The sequence below is a fragment of the Ursus arctos genome, unplaced genomic scaffold (genome assembly GCF_023065955.2).
Source record: "Ursus arctos isolate Adak ecotype North America unplaced genomic scaffold, UrsArc2.0 scaffold_20, whole genome shotgun sequence".
Classification (NCBI taxonomy): domain Eukaryota; kingdom Metazoa; phylum Chordata; class Mammalia; order Carnivora; family Ursidae; genus Ursus; species Ursus arctos.
The window spans coordinates 31258318-31285718 of record NW_026622875.1 but is presented as its reverse complement, the minus strand read 5'-3'; the positions used below and the strand labels follow the sequence as shown (position 1 = coordinate 31285718).

Below are 27401 nucleotides of genomic sequence, written 5' to 3'. Positions count from 1 at the left end.
GCTTAGAGCAAATACACCATCTTCTGAGGAAAACCATTTCCCCCCTTGTTAATAAAACAAACAAACAAACAAACAAACACACAAAACACCAAGTTATTAGTTTACTCCTATTCGTGTTCTCTTTGTTTAAAAAACTGATAATAAAGGGGGAAGGTCCTGAGAGCTTTCATTCAACTTCCTTCTCTCCATCCTTCTCCAACCCTTCTGAGAAATACTTGGAAACTTTCTAATTTACTTCGGAAGCAGTCCCAGAATCCAGCAGCCTAGTGCCTCAGAGGTCCATGCTGAGTGAGGGAGAGCTCCCATCTCTCAGGTTTCCTCTTGGCTTTTTAATAAACTCTCAGCAGTGTGAGTGATTTCAGTGTGTCTCTTCATCAATAGCGGGCACCGCCAGGCAGCATTCAAGGGCGCCAGCTGGGGACACCGTACAGCTGTGAGCACATGCCCAGGAGACAGGCAAACGAGCCCTTCATCTAAGAATAGGCAGCTCTTCCCAAGTTCTTCATTGTGATCTATGTGCTAAATCATATCTTCATCTTTGCTGCCTGCTCCACTTTCTAACTTTGCTCTTGCTGGAAGCTCCTAGAAAGAACTGCTACCCTTAGCACAGGTGTTCTCTCTGCTCCCCCCCCCCCCACCTTCCCCTCTTTGGGAATGTTCTCTGCTTCTCTGCAGGAGGGCTCTGTAGATACCAGTGAGTAAATCCTTGGAGCTAAATAGTGAGTCCTCAGCCCAAGCAGCAGCAGTGACCTCAGCTCCGCGGCCGGCAGATAAAGGCTGCCCTCGGTTTCTGAGAAACTTCTCAAGTTCTCTTGGCAGCCCCCGGCTTCTCCGGAATCGCTGCTAAGCCAACAGGCAGCTGGAGCGTCTCTGGACACCCACATGAAAACCCGCGAGCAGTTAGAAGCCCCAGCCAGCAGGGCAGCCTGGCCGAGGTCAAGGGTCAGCGGCGGCTATAAAGGGCTGCGGCTGGGTACCCCCTGCGGCGCAGCGCGGACCCGGCTTCCCGCGCGCTCCCTCCCGTCCGCCGCCGGCGCCCTGCCGACCTGGGCAGAGCTGGGCGCTGGTCTCTGGGATTGTGAGCGGCCCCAGACCCGGGGGAAGTTCGGTGAGTGTGAGGCGCGGCGGCTTGAGGCCCCAGGTGGGCGGAGGAGCGCGCAGGGGGCGGATAGGCCGGAGCCAGTGAGCTTATTCCCTTCCGGTGCTTTCGCACCTGTGGGATGCCCTAAAATCCCGGACTCTAAGGAATCTCGCACATGGCTGAGACTAGGTTCTTAAAGGCTAGACTTTTAGAATTGGAAAGGACCTTAGAGCAGTGCTATTTGAAGCATGGTGCAAGGACCCCCAGCATCCCCATCCCCTGGAGCCTTGTTAGAAATGCAGATTCTTGGGCCCCAAGCCGGACCTGCTGAACCAGACTCTCTGGGTATGGGGCGTAGGAATGCGTGTTTTCACAAGCCCTCCAGGAGAGCCTGCCGCAGCTAACGTTTGCTTACCCCTGACTTTGAGGTCATTTAGCTTAAGGCTTGCACCCCTCACTCCATGCAGAGACTCCCAAGTGAACAGGAAGGGTTGCATAGACAATAAACCATGAGGCGTTAGATACTGGGATATATTCAGATAGAGTAAGAAGCTTGCAACACTCATGGCACATGGGAACTGCTGTTCAGTGTCAAACTGAACTGTGATCTCTCATTTCCTCAAAACAGCACTCAGGGCTTTAAGGAATTTGACCGTGTCTCTACTATGTGCAAGGCTCCAAGCAAGGTTCTTTGAAAGTGAAGGAGGGAGTGGTGTTCTTTTAAAATCTCCAAACGGGTGGAGTTGTTTTCCTTTAACCTGGAGTTTTGTAATTTGGTACAGTGCTTCATACCCTTACATTTATTTTGGGTTTTGGTGTTTAAGTGCTCCTTCTGAGGTTAATTTTTGTTATTGTTTTTCACCCAGACTGCCAGATTAGATATTTTGAAAGAGATTTACTTTATGAGTTCTGAACAAAAATCCTTAAGAAAAACTAAAAATCCTCGAGACATATTTTTTGGCTTGTATTGAAGTCGACTTGATACATTTTACAAGTAGAATATTTAGGGATCCTGAGATTACTTATGAATCAAAGTGAGAAAGACAATTTGTCATCTTCCTTGATGAATCCGGTACCAGAGCTAGCTACCTCTTAGAAACTCTGGGAAGAAATCAGTCGCTATGGGAAAGCCCCTTGGTAATGATTACGGATGCCATAGGAACCCCAATTATGCTGTTCCCTGATCTCCAAGGCTCTGAACCATTCCTGCAGATTCCTTCATCACTGCTGAGAACCTCACTCATGACATATTTGATGATGAAGGTTGTATGAATGGTTTGCTGTTAGTTGTGTTTTTTGTTCTCCTTTGGTGGCTTAACTTAAATGTTAAGTCTAAATCTACTGAGTCATTCTGAGACTCTGGAGCAAATCTCTGTGGGTGTTTCTCAGTTTTCCCTTCTTGTCAATGGGTGGATGCAGGATGTATGCTTTGATGTGGCACGTGCCAGTGTAAGTCCAAAGTATCTCCCCAGAGTTTCCTCCCTGCTGTATGGTTACAGTAGTGAATCTTTATTAATATGTTTGGTAGACAAAATACTTAATACAATGATCATTGTTAATTATGTACGCATGTTTTAAGCTAAAATATCTGAGAGGCTTGCTCACAGGTTTTAAAGGCTCCCTTCTGTTTAGATAACAACTTTGGAAATGTTGGTTAAAATTACAAGTTATTGCGAAGAATGTCGTGTGCCTGTGAAAATAAAACTTGCCACTGTAACTATTCCTCATCTTGAATCATAGCTGCACACACAGCTTGCTCAAAAGAATTCAAAGAGCATGTATACTCAGCATTCTTTTATAATAGAATGTAAGGTTTGCAACATAGGTCTTATTTTTGTCATATTTTATGTTATTTCCCTCTTTCATGTTCAAATCACCTTCCAAAAGAGAAGAATTTTTAACCCTGGAACATTTATCCAGAACCCCCTGTCTCTGACAGTGGGGGACAGGAATTTACTTGAGGTGTGTACTTTTCATGGCATTGGAGTTTGCTTTGAGGATGCCTCTGTCAAACTCCTAGGATCTCAGATCTAGGTCCTCTCTGAGCAGGTACAGAGGAGGAAGTGATGGGCACTGGGCTAAGTTGGGACCTCGGATACAAAGGAGATTCATGCCTACCTTATGAGGAAGGATTAGCCAGTGGGTCATTGGCAGTTGCCCTGTGGTCCTGCCCTGGATTCTTCTGATCTGCTTGAATTCTAATCCTTCAAGCCATGTTTTGGGGTCATACTGTAATTCAAGGCTTGGTCTCTGAAAAGCCACTGTAAAATTCTACTTTCTTTGATGGACCGAAGTGACACTTTGAGACTTCTCCCTTAGCACGGTTGGAAGATAATAAAGGACGTGAAGAGACCAGAAGAGTGGGATGAGAACTTTATAAGGACAGTGTAGTGCAGCAGAAGGAACATCATCTTTGCAGTCAGAGAGACTGGAAGTTTTGGGGCAAGCTGTACGACCTCTCTGAGCCTGTGTCTTTATCAGTAGTAAGGGTATAATCATCACGCAAAAAGACCTACTCTTCTTCTGGCTCATCCACCTTCAGTGTATATTTCACTGGCTAGCATTAGCTACAAAGGAGGTTTGCAAATGTGTTTTTATAGCTGAGCACATTGCCCTATCCATCAGTGTAGGGGTTCTATTGATAAAGAGGGAATATTGGGTAATGAATAGGCAACCAGGAGTTTCTGAAAAATGAATGCAGGACAAGAATGGTTCTTTGGAGATTGGAAAGTGACAACGGTTGTGGTGAATGGTGGTGTGTACATGTGTGTGCATTGAAGAATAGAAGGTGGTAGAGAAAATGTGATAATAACAAGTTTCTAGGCAACTGGATGGCTTGAGGATGTTCAAGTTAAGCAGACAGGCCCCTGAACTAGAAGTGCTCTGGGTGTGAAATTGTGCTAACAGCAGTATCTCTATTGAGGTCTTGAAGCAGTTTACATAAATGGCTCTGTTTAAATCTCACAGTAATCCTGAGAGGTCAACAAGTAGATGTTTATTATCACTTCATTGATAGGAAAGTCGAAGCTTAGAATTATTAAACCCTAGCGTATGAGCACATGCACCAAGTCAGCACAGAGCTACTGTAGACCTTAGCTTTTCTGGCACCCAGTTGATCTCCTTAATCAGGAGGGGTCAGGTTGTAGAAGAAATGAGAGAAGGAAGATAACTTTATATGCTTCATTTTTACCATTGCAATAAGGTAAGAAAAAAGCTTGGAAAGAGAGAGATAAAATAATGAAATGTTGTTATTTAATAATTAAAGATGATTTAATGATCTCAGAGCCCATATACCTGGGTTCAAATCAGCATTTAATCACTTACTAGCTGTGTAAACTTGGGTAAGACACTATTTTCTTCTATCTTATGGGGTAACAGTAGTACTCACCTCATAGAGATGTTGTAAAGATAATGACTGGTACATAATAAGAAATAAATGCATGCTGTAAGTGTTTGCTGTTTCACATAGACTATAGCTATGAGAAAAATTGGAAATCAATTGTGTTAATTGCAATAGTTGACTACAAGATAAATTTAGGAAAGAAACCAATAGTTTTTCTATAAAGTAATAACAAGCAGCTAAGAGTATAATGAGAGGAAAATGTCTATTCTCAGTAACAATGAACTACAGAATAGCTGAGAACTACGAATGAGCAATGTGCAGGACCAACTCCTGTGAGATCCCTGCTGCCTGAACTTTACCTTCCACAGTTGCCCAAACACACATTCAAAGAAATGCACAGAAAACCTAAAGCATCAGTATGGGTTTTATGCAAAAATACTTCCAAGAAAAAAAGGAGCATTTGTTATATGCAAAACAAAGATCAAGAATTGTTTCAGGAAACAGAAGAAAATTACTCTAAACCCCTCGGCATTAGAGAACACAGGTTTTCTAAAGCAAAGGCTCAGAGAAATGCAAGAGGTAATGAAAGACAAAGCCAAGGAAAGAACAGAAAGGACATAAAACCAAAACCCAAATTAGAGGGCAAAAGTCAACCTGGTGGAAAATTAGGTTTTGATTTGTAGGACAACTTTGGGAAAAAATCTCATAGATTGCAGAGGGCAAGGACAAAGAAAAATGGTTAGAATAATAGTGATGGAAAACGAGAGAAACAGCATCAGACTATGTGGATTTTCTGACAAAAGAGAGGATAAAAGGAACTGAAAATAAATATAAAACGTATCGTATTTCTATGATCTCAAACTATCATTAATGTCAAGATGTACCTTTGATTTAAAAATAGTTTGGGGGCAAATAAAAAGGAACAATAAAACTGCATATTAAATGAATGTGTCACGAGAGATTTCTCATTTGAGAAAGATTAAAATGTAAAATATATATATATTTTTTAGTTGAGAAAATATGGAATTAGATGAAAACTTTTCCAAAGTAAAAGAACATCTGCATTGGCAGGTCAAAATTCTCATCATATTCTAAGAAAACAAAAAACCCCCAACCCAAATAAGATTAGCATGGTGTTATTTAAGGTAAAAGGATAAAATATTCAAGCAGAAAAATAAAAAAATAAATTAAACTGGCCATATAAATGATTTCAGCAACATCGATTTCAGAAGAAAATGACTCAGTGATAAGAGCTTAGAGGGAAAATGACAGGAATGAGACTAGGGAATTCTACAGCTGCATCCAGTAGATGGCTTGTGCTATATTTGCATTCGACAGAGCTGATTTAGATTGGTGTAGATGGCAAGTGGGAAGGTATCAGAAAGATAGTCTTCAAGTCATGCCAGATGTCAGGACGTACAACCTAACCCTTGCTGCTCAGGTGTTTTCTGAGGACCTGCATCCTCTAGGAGCTTGTTAAAAATGCAGAATCTCAGGCCCCACTCCAGAGCTACTGAATCAGAGCCTGCCTTTTAACTAGATGCCGGGTAATTCTTGTGCACATTAAAGCTTGAGAAACCCTGTCTTCCTTAGCCACTTCCTAAAAATCTTCTAGTCCAGAGCTTTGTAACTGGTGTGTGTTGTGAGAACTGTGGATCTGCTGAGACATTGATCTCCTTAGTCTGTGGGGTGGAAGACCTTGGGCTGAGGACCTAAAGAATAATGTCATTTTCTTTGTGTATCATGATCAATGGCTTTGCTAACCAGTCATCATATGTGACTATTGGGTGCCTCAAATGTGAGTAGTCTGAGTTGAGTTATGCTATAGGAGTAAAATATATACCAGATTTTGAGGATTTAATATTAAAGAATGTAAAATGTGTTAATAATTATTATATTGATTACACACTGAAATTACAGAATTTTGGACATATTGGGTTAAGTAAAATGCATTATTTAATTAATTTCATGTATTTCTTTGTTAATGTGGCTACTAAAATAAATAAAATAGCATATGTGGCTTGCATTCTGTTTCTATTGGACAGTGCTGACCTGGTGCTTTAGGTGGCAGAAAGAAAAATCAAAATAAAGAACCCGAGAATGGATATGGACTTTACCTAAGGTCTATTCCCTAACCAAAGAGATAAAGGATCTGTACTCTAAAAACTACAGAACACTTATGAAAGAAATCGAGGAAGACACAAAGAAATGGAAAAATGTTCCATGCTCATGGATTGGAAGAACAAATATTGTTAAAATGTCTAGGCTACCCAGAGCAATCTATACATTCAGTGCAATTCCTATCAAAATACATTGACGTATTTCACAGAGCTGAAACAAACAATCCTAAAATTTGTATGGAACCAGAAAAGACCCCGAATAGCGAGAGGAATGTTGAAAAAGAAAGCCAAAGCTGGTGGCATCACAATTCTGGACTTCAAGCTCTATTACAAAGCTGTAGTCATCAAGAAAGTATGGTACTGGCACAAAAACAGACACATAGAACAATGGAACAGAATAGAGAACCCAGAAATGGACCCTCAACTCTATGGTCAACTAATCTTCGACAAAGCGGGAAAGAATATCTAATGGAAAAAAGACACTCTTTTGAACAAATGGTGTTGGGAAAATTGGACAGCCACATGCAGAAGAATGAAACTGGACCATTTCCTTACATCAGACTCAAAAATAGACTCAAAATGGATGAAAGACCTCAATGTGAGACAGGAATCCATCAAAATCCTAGAGGAGAACACAGGCAGCAACCTCTGTGACCTCAGCTGCAACAATTTCTTGCTAGACATGTCTCCAAAGGCAAGGGAAGCAAGGGCAAAGATGATTATTGGGACTTCATCAAGATAAAAAGCTTTCCACAGCAAAGGAAACAGTCAACAAAACTAAAAGGCAACCTACAGAATGGAAGAAGATATTTGCAAATGATATGTTAGATAAAGGGCTGATATCCAAGATCTATAAAGAACTTATCAAACTCAATCCCCCAAAACCAAATAATCCAGCCAAGAAATGGGCAGAAGACATGAACAGACATTTCTCCCAAGAAGACATCCAAATGGCCAACAGACACATGAGAAAATGCTCCATGTCACCTGGCATCAGGGAAATACAAATCAAAACCACAATGAGATGCCACCTCACACCAGTCAGAATGGCTAAAATTAACAAGTCAGGTTAGTGGGGATGTGGAAAAAGGGGAACCCTCTTACACTGTTGGTGGGAATGCAAGCTAGTACAGCCACTCTGGAAAACAGTGTGGAGGTTCCTTAAGAAGTTAAAAATAGAGCTACTCTATGACCCAGCAATTGCACTACTGGGTATTTACCCCAAAGATACAAATGTAGTGATCTGTACGGGCACCCGCACCCCAGTGTTCATAGCAGCAATGTTCACAGTAGCCAAATTGTGGAAAGAGCTGAGGTGTCCATGGATGGATGCATGGATAAAGATTATGTGGTACATCTATACAATGGAATATTACTCAGCCATCAGAAAGGATGAAATCTTATCATTTACATCAACGTGCGTGGAACTGGAGGGCATTATGCTGTTTGATGAAAGTCAGTCAGAGAAAGGCAATTATCATATGATTTCACTCATAAGTGGAATATAAGAAACAGTGCAGAGGACCACAGGGGAAGGGAGGGAAAACTGAATGGGAAGAAATCTGAGAGGGAGACAAACCATGAAAGACTCTTAACTATAGGAAACAAACTGAAGGTTGCTGGAGGGGAGGTGGGTGAGGGGAATGAGGTAATTTGGTGATGGGCATTAAGGAGGGCACGTGATGTGATGAGCACTGGGTGTTATATGCAACTGATGAATAACTGAGCACTACGTTTGAAACTAATGATGTACTATAAAGTTGGCTAATTGAATGTAAAAAAAGAATGGATATGGACTTATAGGGCACATTAATCTATTTAAACTTAGAAATAAAATTGAGATAGTGTGGTATTGTGATCACAGAGCAAGAATTATGTTCTTAAAAATAAAAAGCTACAGTATAAAAACCTTAGAGTTTAAAAGATAATTTCATGATAACAGATCAAGAGACTTCTCTTGCTCCTATAAAATTCAACAAAAAAATGAAAGAAGAGGGGCACCTAGGTGGCTCAGTTGGTTGAGCCTCCAACTCTTGATTTTAACTGGGGTCATGAACTCAGGGTCGTGAGATAGAACCCTGTGTGGGTCTCTGTGCTCAGCAAGGAATCTGCTTGGGATTCTCTCTCTCTCTCCCTCTGCCCCTCCTCATGCTAATGCGCTCTCTAAATAAATAAATAAGTAAATGAATGAGTAAATAAATAAATAAAATCTTTAAGAAAATGAAAGAAGAGGCCGGTAATGTAAACAGACTAATTTTCTTATCTTTTGTAGATGAGGGTCATAAATTTCATTTCTAAACTTGATAAATTTAGATATAAGTCAAAACATTTTACTTACCAGTAATTTTGCTTAGCTTGTTCTAAGTAAAAATCTGATATATTTTCTTCCTCTATCAATAGAGGGGAAATAAAAAATAAAAAGAAAACAAACAAGGCAAAAAAAGTTAAAAGAAAGAGTAGGGAAAAGTAAAGGATAACTTATAAAATAGAGGTGACACAAGTCCAAACATACATTTTATAATATAATATAAAAAGAATTTAAATCCCCCAATAAAGAAAAAGATTCACAGATTGGATCAGAAAGCTATGTCCAGCCAAATGCTCTCTACCAGAGATAACATCTAAAATTAAAAAGATTTGATAATTGACATTAATGATGTTATCCAAGAGAAAGCAGGGATTATGCTGTTTTATAATGCTGAGATCAATAAAAAATATATCAAATGAGGCATAATGCATGCTTTTTAAAAGTCTCCTTCCCTTCCTTCCTTTTTTCTCTTTTTAAGGCAGTATTTATTGAGTACTAACTATTGACCAGGCACCAGTAAATACCAGGGATGCATCAGTGGCCAAAGCAGATGTCTTTCTCTGATGAAGTTTACCATCTAGCGGTGACACACACTATAATGAAAGGTCACATAATAATAGTAAATGACAAACATGATCTGCAATGAAGATAGAGCTTTTGTAAACCTGCTGAAATAGCTAGCATGGTATAGAAATATATAAAGCCCAAACTGCAAGAAATGAAAATACAGGGTGGGGGAAATATTGATCCACTTACGTTAGTCATTGAGCGATTAGATAGATAAAAATAAGTAAGGATGACCTAATAGACTAATAATGAATCCTATATCATCAGGAGAAAATATTTTTTTCCTAAGCATCCATTAAGTATTTTAAAAAGTGAGTTTATATCAGGTCCCAAGGGAAACCTCAGTCTGTTCCAAAAAAGAGAAACATTACAGGCCACGTTCTCTGAATGCAATGCATTAAAATCAAAAGTAGTAAAAGCAAGAGTCATTAAAAAACCAAAACTTAAAAAAAAACAAATTTAAAATTTCTACCCACTAGAAAAATTTAAAGATTTATTTATTTTAGAGAGGGGGAAAGAGAGAGAGCACAAGTGGGAGGGGCAGAGGGAGAGAGAGAGAAAATCTCAAGCAGACTCTGCACTGAGCATGGAGCCTGACTCAGGGCTCAATCCCACAACCCTGAGATCACAACCTGAGCTGAAACCAAGAGTCGGCTGCTCAACCGACAGTGTCACCCAGGTGCCGCTCTACCCACTAGAAAACTTTAAAACCACAATTGAGGAATATATCTGGCTGCTAATAATGATGAAAATGCTTGCCTATCAAAGCCAATGTTGTAGAGTTAGGAAAATGCATTGCCTCAGAAAGCTTTCATTTCTAAATAAGAATAGAAATAAATGGATTAATCATTGAATTCAAGAAGTTAGAAGACACAAAATGAGCCTAAGTAAAGACAGAAAATTGAAAATTAAGACAGAAAAAAAAACAACCAAATTGATTAATAAATGCAAAAAAAGTCTTTTGGAGAGAAAACCACAGTAAAAGGAATAATCTACTAGTTATCATAATCCGGAAAAAGAGAAAGAAAACAAAATGCATAATAATTGGAATGAGATATTAGACATAAGCCTTAGAGGGTACAGAAAAATGAGAGGATAATTTATCTGGTTCTATTGTAAACACTATGAAACCAGGTGAAGTGGAAAACTGTAGAAGGAAGCATGAATGGTAATTAACAAAATCTAACATAGCAATAGAAAACCTAAGTAGCTTGTTAACACTGGAAAGAATTGAGTCTTCTGAAAGCTGGTGTTTTGGTCCTGCTAGCATCATGTGTAAATCCTTTAGAAACTTGGAATAAGTAATTCCTCTGTCACTTAAAATATTTAGGAACAAGGAGCACCTGGGTGGCTCAGTGGTTAAGTGTCTGCCTTCGGCTCAGGGCGTGATCCCGGCATTCTGGGATTGAGCCCCGCATCAGGCTCCTCCACGGGGAGCCTGCTTCTCCCTCTCCCACTCCTCCTGCTTGTGTTCCCTCTCTCGCTGGCTGTCTCTCTGTCAAATAAATAAATAAAATCTTAAAAAAAAAATATTTAGGAACAAGAGAAAGAAGAAAAGTTTTCTAGTCATTTTTATGAGGCAACATGGCTGATACAAAACCACACAAAGCCCACAAACAGACGAAATATACGCATTCTTCACTTGTGAGCAATGATGAAAAATTCCAGAATTAACTGTTAGTACGTGAAAGAAAATATTGAATGACTAAGTGGAATTTGTTCTAGAAAAGCAAAAATAGTTAAATATTAAGAACTGTAATAAATTATTCACTAATATTTTGTTAATAAGTTCAACAGGTAATTTGTAGTAGATGCTGAAAAAGTCTTTGGTAAAATTTAGCAGCCATTCTTGATCTTCTTAAATTTTAGGTCAAAATAAGAAAAAAAGGGTTATTTTCTTATTTCTATGATTAGAAATATATATTATAAATAACTGCCAGCGTATCACACTTAGTGGTGAAAAACTTGAAATACTACCATTAAGTTAGGAACATTAACAACACCATCATTTAACATTGTTGTTGAAGTTCCAGTAAATGAAATAGTTTAAGAGAATAATAAAAGATATATACATTTAAAAAAGAAGGGGCCAATGTATCATTATTTGTATTTAAAATAAGAGCATACTATTATAATCTGAGTTAGCAGGAAGGTTCGGTAAAGTAGCCAGTACAAAAAATAATTTAGTGAGGCGAGTAAAAGAAAAGATTCCATCTACAAAGCAACAAAAGATAAAAAAAAAAAAAAAAATCCAGGACTGTGCATATTCATAAATATTAAGAGTATATCCAGATCATTGCAAGACAAACACTCATGAGGGGAAATGGGCAAAGATCTTAAGTATACTGTTCATAAGAGAAATATAACTACCAGTCTCACTAACAATCTTGCAAATTCAAAGAGCCATGTAGTAATATGGAATTTTCTGCCTCTAATCAGGGTTCCAAAACTTAAAAAGCGTGTGGTGAAAATGTGGAGAGATAAAGACTCCCGTATGGTCCTGTGGGAAAACATGATTTGGCATAACATTTTTTGTTACAATTGTCTAATATTGATTATAATTTTAGATACGCATTTCCTTTGACCCAGAATTTACACTCCTAATAAGTGATCCTATAGAAATACTTCCTTCACTGTGCAATGCTGTTTGTTGTGACACTGTTTGGAATTGTGAAAAAATTGAAAATAATCTATAGAGAATGGGTTAAATAAATTAGGCTGCATCAGTATATTGGAGTACTGTGCAACTATTAGGAAGAATAAGGTAAACACAAAACTGATATTAACAATATTTAATGACTAGGCCTTGACCAATCAGAATAGGTGTTGTTTTCAACCAGTATGACCATACTGGTCTGTGACAATTATTGAGGATTTTCAGTAGTTAAATAAATAAGGAAATAGATTAACAGGTAAGATGAGTATTAATAAAATATAAATTAGATAGGTGCATTTAGGAGGAATATTTGAACCAACGATTGTTTTTAAAATTAAAAAATATATATATTTAAAATATAAATATAAATATACATACCAGGCAGAATAATAGAGATTATATCATAATACTAAACTTGTTTAATTGTTTAGTGTAGAGTCGGCGACCTGCCACCAAATAAAGTTTTATTGAAACACAGCCACATAGGGCCAACTTGTCCACTAGGCACAGAAGACACCGTGTCTAGGGCCCCCAGCACTTTTAGGGCCTCGTGAAATGCTTTAATTTCTTTAACAATCAGAAGGAAAAAATTAAACTTTTAGGGTCAAAAATATTTAAATTTTTTCTTCACATAAGGGCCCACAAAAGTCTGTTAAGTTGTGCCTATGACAGAAAAAAAAGAACTTTTTTAAGTATCTAAAGTTATATATTAAAAGTAATTTTTAGTTAATTTTATTCTGATGGCAAGCTCATAAGGCCAAAGTTCGGGGGACGCAGCAGTCCTAATGCAGCTCGCCACCACACTCAGTTGTTTACGTGGATTGTTTGTGGCCGCCTTTGCGGGGGCGGAATTGAGTATTTGTACTGGAGTCAAAGCCCAAAATATTTACTACCTGGCTCTTTACAGGGAAAGTTTGCTGACTCTTGGCTTAGTGTGTTAGCGGCCGCGATATAAAACCAAATTATCTTTATGACCTGGATTTTATTCTTACTTATTACTTCTACCTACACCATCAATCTTTCAAGACAAAAAATTCTGTTTTTGAATTCTTCACATTCCTTCACTGTTTGTTAAAGGGGGGGAGGGGGAATGCCTTTTATGTCAGCTCAAAATTTTAAGAGAGGGAAAATCGCCAAGTAGTCAATATTTATTTTACATGATCTTCACCCCAAACATCATAAAGAATATAAAAAGAATGGGAGAAAAGAGCAGTGTTAAGGAAAAAATGTGTCTCCACATAACATGCTTTTTTTCCTGAATGTCATCTGTAAATGAGTATCTGCTTCCTGTGGCATGACTGCAACACAGTGGCCTCAGGAATAATCCAGCAGCTGACAGTGCGGGACACTATTGTTTCTGAACTGTAGTGCCAATGGCTTATAATTCTGCTTCTAAAGTTTTAAGAAAATAATAATAGTTTACAAGTTTGGCATAAAATTTCAGATTTATTTTTTGGATCCCTCAGGTGTATCCTATGATGTGGCCCCAGTTTTGACTATATATTAATGTTAAATGTAAGTTTGCTTTTAGTTAGTGTGCATTGTGATTCATTTATGCGTAGGAAAGCTTCTGGAAGAATAATATGCAAACTGGTGTGAGTTTTATCTGTAGGGAATGGGAATATGTATCAATTGGTACACCAAGGGGGAGGGGTCTTAGAAGTAGTCCGTGCAACTAGGAAGGAATAGTTTGTTAAATGTCATTGTTTAGAATGTCCAGCTCATTGCGCTAATATAAAGCAGGTCAAGCTGGTTTTATTACCATTTTATTCACCTAGAGTCTATATTTTACATTACAATTCACTCTATTTATAATGACCTGTAGCCACCATTATAGCATCACACAGAGTAGTTTCACTGCCCTAAAAATCCTCTGTGCTCTGCCTATTCATGCTTCCTTTCCCCACATCCTGGAAACTGCTGATCTTTTTACTGTCTCCATAGTTTTGCCTTTTCCTGATGTTTCTACAGTTGGGGTCATAGGGTATGTAGCCTTTCAGATTGGCTTCGTTCACTTGGCAATATGCATCGAAGCTTCCTCTGTGTCTTTTCATGGCTTGATAGTTCATTTCTTCTGAGCTCTGAATACTATTATAGTGTCTAGATGTCCCACAGTGTGTTTATCCATTCCACTTGGCGAAGGATATCTTGGTTACTTCCAAATCCACTTTCAGAGCACCGTATCTCTCCATGGGTACTGCAAACACCTTATAATAACCAAGTATCCCTACTTCATCCCTCCTGTCCCTTGTATCATTGTTATCATTCATTTCACTTATATATAAACTATAGTCATCAAGTACATTATTGTTATTATTTTGAACAAACTATTATTTCTTAGGCTGTTTAAGAATAATAAGAATAAAGGTTTGTATTTAGCTTTATTTACTCCTACTCTAATGCTCTTGTATTAACTACATTTTCTTTTCTTAATTTCTGTATTCTTGAGGCTCTGGCATCTGGAGTCTTGCTGACTAGGGAGGGACTGCCTCACCCCATGGTTGACTAATTCCTGGAGACAGGAAAGAATTTTCCCACAAGCCCTTCTTTGATACGTAAACCAACCAAACCTGGGTCCATACACACACCTGACTCCTCTTATTGGGCTCTTGAACTCTGGGGCATTATCCCCTTTTCTTAATCATCCCAGGATGTGCTAGACAACCAGGGACCACGCTGACAGCCCAGAGCCCACTGAGATGCTTCAAACTATCCACTTCTAAATCCACCTGGCTTGTCGACTTGGCCTCACTCATTCCTTCCCAGGAAAACCACAATGAAAGCTCCTACCCACAGTTCCTCTCTCTTTCTCTGCCTGCTCCTCTTGGCTTAATTCTTCCCTAGATGGCCCTTTGTCCTGTGCTTTGCCTCCTGTTTCTAGGGGCCTGTGAGTAAAATATACACTTCTTCCTTCTTGACAATCATTTTTGTGTCTGCATGTCTTACTATACCTGATTAAAATAAATCCTGGGTACCGTTAAAACTCGAATCTTTATGTAGATTCATGTGTCTGACCGCTATTATTTTTTTTCCCTGAAGAACTTCTTTTAACATTTCTTGAAAGACAGGTCTACTGGTGATAAATTCGATCTGTTTTCATTTGCGAAAATGTGTGTTTTTCCTTCACTCTTGAGGGATAATATCCCAGAAGCAGAATTCCAAGTTGGTGGATTTTTCTCTTAATGCATTGACTATTCCACTCCACTCTCTTCTTGCATGCCTGGTTGCCAGGGAGAAGTCAGATATAATGTTTATCTTTGCTCCTTATAGATAAGGTGTTTTTTTCTTCTTCTGAATTCTTTCAAGATTTTTACTTTATCTTTGATTTCCTGTAGTTGGAGTATGATATGCCTGGGTATAGTTTTTGTGGGTGGTGGTGTTTGTTTTGTTTTGTTTTGTTTTGGCATTTATTCTGTTTGTTATCCTCTGCACTTCCTGGATCTGTGGTCTGGTGTCTACATTAATTTGGGGGACATCCCAGTCATTATTGTTTTAAGTATTTCTTCTATTCCTTTCTCTCTCTCTTTCCCTTCTTGTATTCCCACTATAAATATGTTTTACTTTTTGTAGTTGTCCTACAGTTCTTGCATATTCTGTTCCATTTTTTTCAGACCTTTTTCTTTGCTTTTCAGTGTTTGAAGTTTCTATTGACATATCCTCAAGCTCAGAGATCCTTTCCTTACCCATGTCCAGTCTACTAAAAAGCCCACTAAAGGCATTTTTCGTTTTGTAACAGTGTTTTTGACCTCTTACATTTCTTCTTGATTCTTTTTTTTTTTTTTTTAAAGATTTTATTTATTTATTTGACAGAGAGACAGCCAGCGAGAGAGGGAACACAAGCAGGGGGAGTGGGAGAGGAAGAAGCAGGCTCATAGCAGAGGAGCCTGATGTGGGGCTCGATCCCATAACGCTGGGATCACGCCCTGAGCCGAAGGCAGACGCTTAACGACTGAGCCACCCAGGCGCCCCTTTCTTCTTGATTCTTGACATTTCCTTGTCCTGCTTACATTTCCCATCTGTTCTTGCATGCTGTCTACTTTTTCCATTAGAGCCCTTTGCATATTAATCAGTTATTTTAAATTCCTGGTCTGATAATGCCAATATCCCTGCTGTTTCTAAGTCTAGGTATGCTGCTTGATCTGTCTCTTTAAACTGTGTTTTTGCCTTTTAGCTTGCCTTCAAATTTTTTGTTGAAAGTTGGATATGATGTAGTGTGCAAGAGGGACTGCAATAAATAATATTTAGTGATGTGGTGGTGAAGCGTGGATGGAAGGGAGGCGTTCCATCGTCCTATGACGATGGTCTCGGTCTTTCAGGGAGCCTGTGCTCCTGACCTGTGAACTTCACAGGTGCTTCTCAGTTTTTTCACCCCATTTGGTGGGACAGGATGGCTACAGGGGGCTGGAGCTAGATATTTCCCTTCTCCCAGGTTAATTTGGTTCTGGTAAAACCCCAGTAGGTTAGACTCTGGTAAAATAGTGTCTCCCGAGGGCAGGTCTTGTTAAGAACAACAGAACTCTGGAATATTTCAAAATGTTTACTTCCCCCCACCCCTCCTGCTGGAAGCACAGGGTTTTTTCTCAGATCCTCACTGTGAGAATGTGGTAGAGCTCCTGGAGGTAAAATTTACAAAAGTGTGGGTGCCCCCCTAATACTGGGCCTTCCCCTGGAGTTTTTAACTCTCATGTTTGTCCGTATCGAGCCTCCCACAATTTGTCAATTATAGTTCAGGTCCCTGTACCCTGGCACTGGTTCCCATAGAGGTATCCAGAGAGATTTCTGCACATGGCTTCTGCTCTGATGAGTTGTGATTCTCTGTATCCACCTGTCTCTGCCTCTAATGGAGCCGTGGTTTACCCTCTGACTTCACTTCTTTGATGGATCTAAGAAGATTGTTGATTTTCAGATTGTTCATCTTTTTACTTGTGTTAGGACACAGTAATGACTTTCAAGCGCCTTACATGCCAGACTGGAGGTCCTGGGATGCTTTTTTTTTTTTTTTTAAAGATTTTATTTATTAATTTGACAGAGAGAGACAGCCAGCGACAGAGGGAACACAAGCAGGGGGAGTGGGAGAGGAAGAAGCAGGCTCACAGCGGAGGAGCCTGATGTGGGGCTCGATCCCATAACTCCGGGATCACGCCCTGAGCCAAAGGCAGATGCTTAACGACTGTGCCACCCAGGTGCCCCTGGGATGTTTTTGAGAGAGAAACAGTGGGCTGTTAATCACTATTCTGGAACAACAGTCTTTAATTGGTACTATTCTAGAAAACTGCATCACATATTTGTGGATTTTTTTCACTCAATTTTTATGTTTGCTTTACTTAGGGAAAAAAAATTAATTTAAGCATCAACTAAAAGTGTCCTTAACCCCACATCCTAAAATAAATATATTTGACAATTAAAAAAAATTGGGATCACGCTCCACACACTCAACTTTGCATTTATCCCCTAATCTACTATATGCTTTTAATTAAATTTAGCAAGCATTTACTTACTTTGATTGTATTTGGAGAACCCAAAAGTAGACTAAAACATGATCCCTTCCCTCAAAACTTACACTGAAGTTGGGTCAACCAAACATGTACACAGAAAGAAACAATACAGATAATATAGTACACACATAAGCTATTAAAAACTAGTGGTGTAGGCTGAGTGGTTGGGGCAAATGGGAACATGGAAGGTAGATGCAGCCACAGTAGTCAGGGGATAGGCCAGGCAGGTCTCAAAGTATAGTTGTGATTTGAAGTTGTGTGTAAGACATGGGCTATTCAAGCTTGGGACAGAGGAAGAAACAGTGTGGGTACCACGGGGTTTGGTCAGCTCCAGAGGGATTGGGAATTTGAAAGCTCTCTAGAGACTCTGGTTTCGCAAAGTTGCAGCAAGAAGGAACCCTCCTAGAGACCCCAATTCTGAATTTCCCAGTGGGTCTGGTATCTAAGCATATTCAAATGTTGCCAAGTGCATGTTGGTCAAGATTCTTTTTCTTGTGAACTATCAAACTAGCTCAAGCACAAAAAGGGATTTATTGGATAAAATACCTAAGAATGTCCCAGGGACGTGTCAGGCTGACCAAAGTGTTCAGCTGATGTCATCATAAACATGTCTCTCTTGATCTTGGAGTTGTTCTTCATGGTGGCAAGATGACCCTGGCAACTGTAGGCTTATATTCCCCCAGTTTAGCATTCTTGCAGGAAGAGAGCTTCTTCCTCCCAATAGATCTAGCAAAAGCCCACATACTGACTGATGCTGATCGGCTCTGATGGTCTAGGTCAGGTGCTCATCCTTGGGTCACTCACAGTGATTAGAGCCATGCTGGCTTAAGTCAGGTGTTCTTTCCTGGAGTAAGGGCAAGGCCATGATTCCAGCAACTACATGGATTGAAAGTAGGGAAAGAGGTTTCTCAGAGGCAGTTGTGAATGTTGTGCACACCAAATAGACAGATGTCTACTACAAGATGCTGTATATACGGGATCTCATATACACATCTCAAAAACACAGTGCTAAACCATTATTGATCACAACTTACAGATAAGGACGTTGAAGTACAGACATTTTCCTCTTTGGGACTGTACCCCCTGTACTCTCTACAGAGAGCTTGCTTAGGCCCTTTAGGATGGCCTGACCCAGTGGTTCTCAGCCTGGGCTGCACATCAGAATCACTTGGGGTGCTTTTAAAAATCCCAGTGCTCTCTCCACACCCTGACCATTTGAGTCAGAAATTCTGGGAGTGGGGGGTGCCTGGGTGGCACAGCGGTTAAGCGTCTGCCTTCGGCTCAGGGCGTGATCCTGGCATTATGGGATCGAGCCCCACATCAGGCTTCTCCGCTAGGAGCCTACTTCTTCCTCTCCCACTCCCCCTGCTTGTGTTCCCTCTCTCGCTGGCTCTCTCTCTGTCAAATAAATAAATAAAATCTTAAAAAAAAAAAAAAGAAAGAAAAAGAAATTCTGGGAGTGGGACCAGGCATCAGAATTTTTTAGTGGTTATCTAGTGTGCAGCCATGGCTGAAAATCCCCAGCCCAGAGGTTGCTTTCTTTTCAGAAAGTTGTAATGAGCATGAAGAGCAGAGCCTTAAAAACAGCCTTCTGTTTTGTCGGCAGCAGCACCAATAATGAGGCACAGACTCAAGGAGATCAAACTACCAAGGGAAGGAAATGACCACCCCGGTGGAAATCAGGCATTGAGAACATAGATGGAGATGTTACTAATTCAGGAGTTTTATGATTTCAAGGGCATCTATGGTTCAATGTCATTTATTCCTATGTGGATAAAACACGCCTTCTGAAGTTTTAGCAAATGGAAGTCTTAGAAACATAAGCAAGACATTCTTCTCTCTGGGGATGTTTATTTAGAAAAAATCTGGTCTGTAAGAAGGTTTTGAATGAGATGGTTGAAGGGTAATTAATAATACTTGGAAAATGACAATCTCTGATGCCTGGGGCTTCTGGTAGAGGAACCTTCTGGATGTACTCATGTATGTTCTAGCAAAAAGAGTGACTGCCTTGTCTGAGAGGTCTAGACCTTGGAAGGATGGACCTGCTTGTTTTCTGTCGTCAGCAGAGCCTGTGTTCCTAGAAGAACTGGGTTCTGTTTCACAAAAGGGGGGCATGTTATAGCTGAAGTCCAACCCCCTGGTTGTGTATATTTGGGAACCAAGTCTCAGAAAGGAGATCACAATTTGAATTATGAATTCTGATTATGAATTTTTTCCCAACCCTTGATCAAACTTGTAGAAGTTGTTAGAATATATCAAGTGTTTTTGTATGCTTTTGTTGATATTTTTCATAAAATGAAATTTTACTTTTTTAAAGTTCATTCTTACTCCATTCTTTATAACTTATTCCGAAATATCATGTTCATTTATTCTTTCCAGTGAATATTTACTCTGCTCATAGTGTGTGCCAGGCACTGGACTAGGTGCCATAAATCATTATCGTATGCTGGCGTTTGCAGTGACATTTTAGAAGCCGACAAGTTCTGACCCTTACTATACTTTAGAGGTTAGCATTTGGTGCTTTTTATATGTTATTTTTTCATACAGCTATTCTGGCTCCCTAAGTAGGCTATATATTCTCGGAGGGACTATTTCATGTCTTTTTCTCTTTGTGTCCAAGAGCCTATTAACAGTTCCATTAATTATCTATAAATGGCAGTATGGGGTGACTGGGCAAGTGACAGCTGGTAGATTTGTTAATTAAGCTGCAGCCCATGTTTGTTTAGGTGCCTTATTTGTCTTGGTTTTAGAAAACAGTGGCATAAACATTTCTGCCTTCAGTCCTACTCTAATTTGCTCTGATGAAGATGTCCTTAGAATGGGATACCAGTCATTCCCCAATAAGAAAAAGCTGACAAATTGTTGCCTTGTACTGATGCTCTGTGCCACCTGTGTGCTGTGGCTCCTCTGTGTCTTAGGTCCTTGATCTCTCCTCTTGCCCTTTGGGCATAAAGTAACCCCTTGGTTTGGAAAGCGCATCGAGGGGCTCTCTAAGTCAGAGTGCCGCTGATGCAAATATCAGTGCTTCCACAGTCCTCCTGGGGATTCTCCTTGCCTCCTCTTCCTTCAACCAAGAACCATCATCAGCTCAGAATTGCCAAGAACGAAGTCACTCCTAAACTGCTCCTTATGGCCTTTAGAGCCCTCTGCCATCTCATCATCTCAAACCCTCCCCTTTTCTTTAGCCTTGCCTTCCACCCCTCCTCATTCCACACCCGGCCCCACAGCCAGAGGAGAAGCTGGCAGCCTCCAGGACACACCTGCCGCTTGCTGCTCTCCCGGGAATTTGCTGTCCCAGCACCAGGGACACCAGAGCTGCCACCGCCCGTTATCTCTGCCTTTTGATATTCTAGGCATCCATCAACTCTAATCCAAATGCTACCTCTTCCTTGAAGATTTCCTAATTCTGTTTCCCTGCATTTTGTCCAGGCCCTCGTTTGAGAGGACACATCATTTTGCCTTACTTTAGAAGTGTTTGCATCAGTGTTTGCCCTCAGACCTTCCTTCACTTCCTTCTCTCCTTTCTTCCTGAGCCCTGACTATGTGCGGAGCACGGGGGCTGTAAAGATGTAGCAAACGTGCTGTGGTCCCTGCTCCGAAGAAGTTTACAGACTGGAGGGGGAGGCGGACATGTAAGCAACCGGCATGAAAATTTGAGGAGAGCGAACATTTTTGTCTCTTATCCACTACGGAATCCAAACTGCCCACAACAGTGCAGAGAACATAGTTGCTCTCAAGAAATGTTTGTCGAGTGAATAATCGATGTAGATGCACACGTGTGTACATGTGTGTATGTGTGCATGTATGTGTACATGTGTGTATGTGTGCATGTATGTGTGTATATATAAATGTACAGAAAGGATAAAATCACATCCGATGAGACTGCAGAGGAAGGAAGACTTTGCTGAGTCAGTTTCTAAGTCATGAGTTGGACTTTGCTGGGCAAAAATTCTACTCTTGTTTTAGGCAGGGACTGGGTCTTAACCTCCGTTTTCCCATGTTTCCTACCCTGAGCTTCATGCATCATGGTAACTCAGTAAATGTTGGTGGCTCTGAACTGAAGCTATTTCTAGCTTATCTGGAACACTGGACCCTCACTTCTCACCTGTTTTCCCTGACCTGTATTAAAGGACATACTGGTCCTAGTACTGATGCCAAATCTCTTCCCTCAATGAGTTAAGCCTGGGGATTTGGAAGGCTTTTGCTTTTTGTAAAAGTGGAACTAGGACTGTCCACGTAGTATGGCCTCTGCTGCTACAGCAGGCTCCCAGGGACTTGTCTAGAATGGTCCAATATAGCTTTGTCACACAGTTGTTCAGACTGGTGGAATTTACTTTCCACTCGCCGGGCGTTACTTTATCAATCTCAGGATACTCCAAACATGGCCTTTTGCTTCTAGAAATGCCTGGAATCGCTGCTGTGTGAGGTTTATTGAGTAGAAATGGCTGTATCGATGGAGCTTCTAGCACCTTCTAAGTAATTAACTCAATTCAACAACTATTTCTTGAGCATTCACTATAGAGCAGGCACTGTTCTAGGCAAGTGGGACATTCAATAGTGAGGGATGAAAGGCCAAATCCTGCCTTCAACAAGCTTACAGGTGTTTGTGGTGTTTGTGAGTGAGTGTGTGTGTGTGTGTGTGTGTGTGTGTAGAAGTAGAGGATGAGGAAAAGTAGGTCAGTAACTACAAAACAAGACAAAATGTGACAAGTGCCAAACAAGAGGATGGTCCTGGAAGTCTGAGCAGCTAGCATGGGGGTCTGAGTGTGTTGATGATTTGGGGGTATAGTTGACAGGGGACATCCTCTCTGTGGAGTGGTGCCATGGGAGAAACAAGAGAAGCATGAACACCAAGTGAGGTAGAGCTATGTGGCATCCGTGAGGTGGGCATCCAGCACAGGAAAATAAGACTGGGTAATTATCTGGCCTCTCTGTCCCTTCTGAGAGGGAAACCTGTGTGCCTTCCTGATGGTCCCAGAAATGGACCAAAGCACCAGGGAGGCTGAGACCTGGACTTTAAGCCTCAGCTCTTCCATGGGCCATCTGTGTGACCTTGGCCATGCTATCCGACCTCACTCGCCTCTGAGCCTCAGCTGGCAGCGAGTGGGGGCCCGTGGGCAGTGGTAGCCAGTGGAGGCTGTGGTTCCTAACTTGTATCCTTCTCCCTCTGCTGGAGCTCCATATCCTGGTCAGAGCCTGTTCTTGGCCTGTTTGGGGTGCAGATACCCTGAGTTAGGGGTGAATAACCAGGGACGGTGGAGGGTGGCCACCAGAGAGAGGGGAAACAGGGTGGAGCACAGAAGGTGAGATGGCCCGAGTTCGCTTTCTTACCATCATTCAGTGCGTCTTGCTCCTTTGGCTGCAAAGGGAGAGAAAGAGACAAATGAAGCCTGGTGGTTGTAGAATGCTGTCTGTATTGTGTTTGACTTAAGATTTAGCAGTATAAACCTCCCATAAACTATTTACGTACTTATTTCCAATCCAGTGGGCTCAAGACTGACACCAGTGTCTTTGATGTGTTCCTATAACTGACTGCGTAATTGCTGTTTTCTTTCAGGGTCTGAACCTGGCAGGAGGTTGGAAGCTTGCATTGCACCTTTGTATTTCACTAAATTAAGCTTCTTTGTTTTCTTGCTTCACCAAAGCACGTTTAGACCTCATGCCTTCTGTTTTAAAACAGACCACCTCATAGAAAGTACAGTTTACCATTCAGAATGGGGGAGGTTTGTGGCATGCCATCAAGAGAAGGGAGGTGATTCTTCGTTATTCCATTATTACTCTCCTATTTTGTCTCCCGGCCATGGTGGAGGTGTTTCATTCCCCACCTCGCCGTGGCTGGCCGACGTGTGCTGAACATCCCCATGGCAAAGAGCGAGGCCACCTCGTTGCTGTCCGGTACTGCATATGGGACCTTCAGATGAACGGTTTGGCTGTCGATGGCCCCTGAAGTGGGCTTGGGGAGTCCCCCCTCAGAGACCGTGCTGGCTTGAAAACCCGATCAGCCTCTGAGAGTTTGAGCATTTGAAAGTGGGAGAAGCTACAAGTTAGTTCATGCGGCAGCTGTTTGGGCTTGGAGTTTCTTTGTGCCCAAGTCTGGTGTGGGTATAAATCGTCCGGCATGGCCGATTGACTTCTCCAGGGTAGCGCCTGTTCCTGCCGCTTGGCTTCAGGACCTTCCAGTATAACATCACCGGCTCAGAGATACTTAGAGTGGAGAGGATCCGTGGAGGTGTGAGTCCACCCTCTCCTGGGTGCTGGGATCCCCACTTGGATGTCTTGGGACCTCTTTATCCTCATCTCTCCTTTTTCTCTGCTAGTTTGGACAGGTTGGCAATTTACTAGCGGCTGCTGGCTTCCTCTACCCAATCCAAACAGGAGAGACTGGGGAGTTGAGCCATGGAAGAACCAAGAGCCATTGATATTAAATAATTAATAAAGGGCAGCTGCCCAGGAGTGAGCCCAGGGCTGGGGTGGAAGTGTGTGGGGAAGAGCTGGGGCCGGGAAGGGGGTTGGGAGTGGACGGCCTAGGTTACAGCACCGCAGTTTTTCTGCTCTGAGAGGCCGCTCTCTTCTACCCTCACCCCATGCGGAGGGACACCGGCTTTCGCCCTTTCCCCGGAACACATGACTAGCCAAGCAAATGAAAAATGAGCTTACACATGCCAATTCGCTCTCTCTCTAGAGCACGAGCAGTGTGAAAGATAGATAAATCAGAGCAGCTTATACTAAGGAAGCAAAGGTAATAGAAAAAGCAAATTAAAAGGTGAAGTGAAAACCTTCAGCTAGATGCCAAAATAAGACACCCCTCATTCATATCCCCCGATCCCCAACAACCATAATTTGGCATCCAGCTCTGAACAGGAGTGTCTTTTTGTGAGAGCACTGGGATCCAGTAGGAGATTGTGAAGCCCAAGGTAGCGGAAGACGGAGGAGAGCTGTTTTGAGAAGGCAGGCTCCCACGCAGGTACCTGACTTGCTAACTGTGGTCTCTGCCACAGACCCAGAAATGGCTCTGTGTCCCCAAGAGTTCAGGCTTTGGTCCTGTCACCAGCGTCATACGCAAGGGACCTGGGCAGAGTCACCCTCACCTGTGGACCCTGAAGTGGCCTGTGAATCAGCTTGAGCCCCTCTTGGCCATGGTCCAGGAGCCCCTGGAGGTGCTGCCATCAAGATGGCGACATGGGTTTTCCCAACTTCAGTCCCCCTCTCAAGGAGACCGACTAGCAACTATCCATAGGTAAGACACCATTGCGAAAACCCCAGAACCCTGGGGGCGAGGCTGAATCACCCTCCGCCTCTGGACTGCAGAGATTGAGAGAGACGGCTTTAGAAGGTCGGAGAGCAGTCTCACTTCGATCACGTTGCCACTTCCACAGGCTGGCACAGGGTCACGGGGGGATCTGCTGGACTCGACCACCGAGGATCAGATGGAGACGAAGGGGAACATGGCTGAGCACAACCAGCACCCAGATCTTGTTGGACGGCATGTCCGTGTGCACTGGCAACTGGGTGAGATCCCAGCCAGCAGCCCTGCCCGTGCACTGAGTCAAGCTCATGGCCCTGTCTGGCCAGGGAGTGATTTGAGTCCCTACCCAATGGGCCGAATAGGCCATGGAGCCCATTCTTTAGCCTCACCCAGGCGAGGAAGCAAATTCGCAGCCCTGTGCAACTGCTGAGCATAGCCTCCAGCCCTGCCTGACAAGAAGCCTGGTCAGAGAGCCTTGGCAGCTGTGGAACCTTCCCGTAGCCCTGGTCAGGCGGGAAACCAAGCCAGCAGCTCTGCCCAATTGTTGAGCATAGCCTCTGGCATCATAACCTGGGAGACTGAACAGTGACCCTGGGCAGCCTGGGAGCACAGCCTCTGGTACTGCCCAGACAGGGAGCCAGCCACTGACTCTGCCCCATTGGGTGCACAGAGACTGTGGCTTCAATCTACCAAGGTTCCCAGACAGTGACCCCCCCCCCAACCTCAAAACAGTCTCCAGCCCCACCCAGCTGCAGGATCCAATGAGAGGCCCTGCCCAGGTAGAGAGCCTAGACGGCAGTGTCACCCAATAGTGGAGCACAGCTGGCGGATTACCTGATTGTCAAGCTCAGCCTTGCAGCCCCACACATTTGAGGGACAGCCTGTGCCCCTGCCTGACTGCAGAGCAGAGCTTCGTCCGACTGTGAAACTGTCAAAGGTGTAACATAGCCAAAGTAAAACCAATGAATCTCTGAAGTAGTCACCGGTAAAAATTATTGTGCACACAGTTTGCAAACCAGGAGCACTCAAACCAGAACATGGAATGAGTTGCGGGTATATTGTCATACGGCAGTTTTGAGAGCGAGAAAGCAGTGACCGTGTATTCTTCACAGGAATTGGTTACAATATTATAATTTTCAGTGGTTACGTCGTACCAATTTTAAATAACAGTTCAAATTTGCTTGTCATTTCTAGAGGCACAAGCAAGAAATGATGCAGGTCAAGGTATCCTTGCAAAAAAAGCTAAATGAAATTTTGCCTGCATGACTAAGCCAGTTCTGTCTGCTCAGGGAAACTTGAAGGCTCATCTCTGTCCATCCTTGGTTTTAACAAGTCCCTCTGTTCAGGCTTTCTCTCGGCAGGCTGAGAGTGTGTCCAAACCATGATAGCATTATTCTCCATTACCACTGTTGATGTAGTCAGGCCGAAGAATCACACATTCACTGTTTCCATTAGTCGGGTCATCAGGCCAGAGGGCCATGTAATCACTTCTTCATCATGCATGCGGTTATTGTTGATTTTGTCCAGTTGTCTGATCCTGACGGATACCATTTGGCATATAGAGTGGCTGCCGACAAGCATTTAAAACCTTTGAGAATATACGGTGCACTTGAGAGGTTAATATGAGAACAGCCAAGGCTTGAGAAATTCTCCAGAGCACTGATTCCCAGGGGCCAAGATTTAACCAATTAAATAAATCAAATAGGTTATAATCAGATTCAGGCTTTACCTTTCTAAGCCCCTGTATGATTTTTTCCGAAATTATTTACATAAGTACAACATGATGTGTTAGCAAACACACATCCTCATGACGAGGCAGGACAGGTGAACTTGAGGATGTCAGATTCCAGGAGACCGTGTTGCAGATGGACTTTCTTCTAAGTTAGGCCTCTCTATGCTGTGAGCAAGCAGGCATTTTAACGAGAGGCGTTTCTGTGGAAACAAAAGAAAAACAAAGGTTAATAGTTTGAGCAAATTATAAATTCAGTTTTCTCAGTTTAGAGGGAAGCCGATTGATAAGATTTCTAGATGTCGGGTTCTAAAGCATCCTTAGATGGAGGAAGGCAAGCAGTGGTAGTCAGACAGATTGCCCTGGTTTGCAGTGTGAATGTGTCTGGTGGCCTTTCTGAGTGGCTCCAGAGCGAAAGGCCAGAGGAGTGTTCACACATTGAGTTGTTGTGCTAAGTCTCTGAAGTTTATGTCAAGTTGTCCAGCTTTAGCTTGCTTGGCTTTGGGAAAAGGGCAGCTTTTCGTTTCACAGTGGTTCCAAGTCAAATTAGTAGGAGAAAATTGAAAATGTTAGTTTGGAGAATTTTAGCCACCTATTGGAAGAAATTAGAATATAGGACCCAGTCCAACTTACAGGTAGAAAATAATCTTCAAATACAATTAGCAGTATTAGTATCTGATCTCTATGAAGGTATATTACTGAAATGTAATTTTTTCCTGGGCATAATCTTTTTCCATCAAAGACTACAACAGCAGGACAAATTTGTTTGTAAATTAAGTCTAGTTTTAAAAAACGTGGCTTGATTGTTTATGTTAAGTGCAGTAAGAATAGTGATTGCCCATATAGGCTCTTTTAA

At 41.8% G+C, this 27401-nt stretch overlaps 1 protein-coding gene across 4 annotated transcripts in view; it reads left to right on the top strand.

Annotated features, from left to right (window-relative positions):
- Positions 1-861: 861 nt before the first annotated feature.
- The window catches only part of COL6A5 (collagen type VI alpha 5 chain), a 130548-nt gene continuing 104008 nt past the window's right edge, over positions 862-27401 (top strand). For all 4 annotated transcript variants that reach the window (XM_057316005.1, XM_057316004.1, XM_057316007.1 and 1 more), the window contains exon 1: positions 862-1108. The gene's annotated coding sequence lies outside the window, so the exon portion shown is untranslated. The remainder of the gene's footprint in view (positions 1109-27401) is intronic.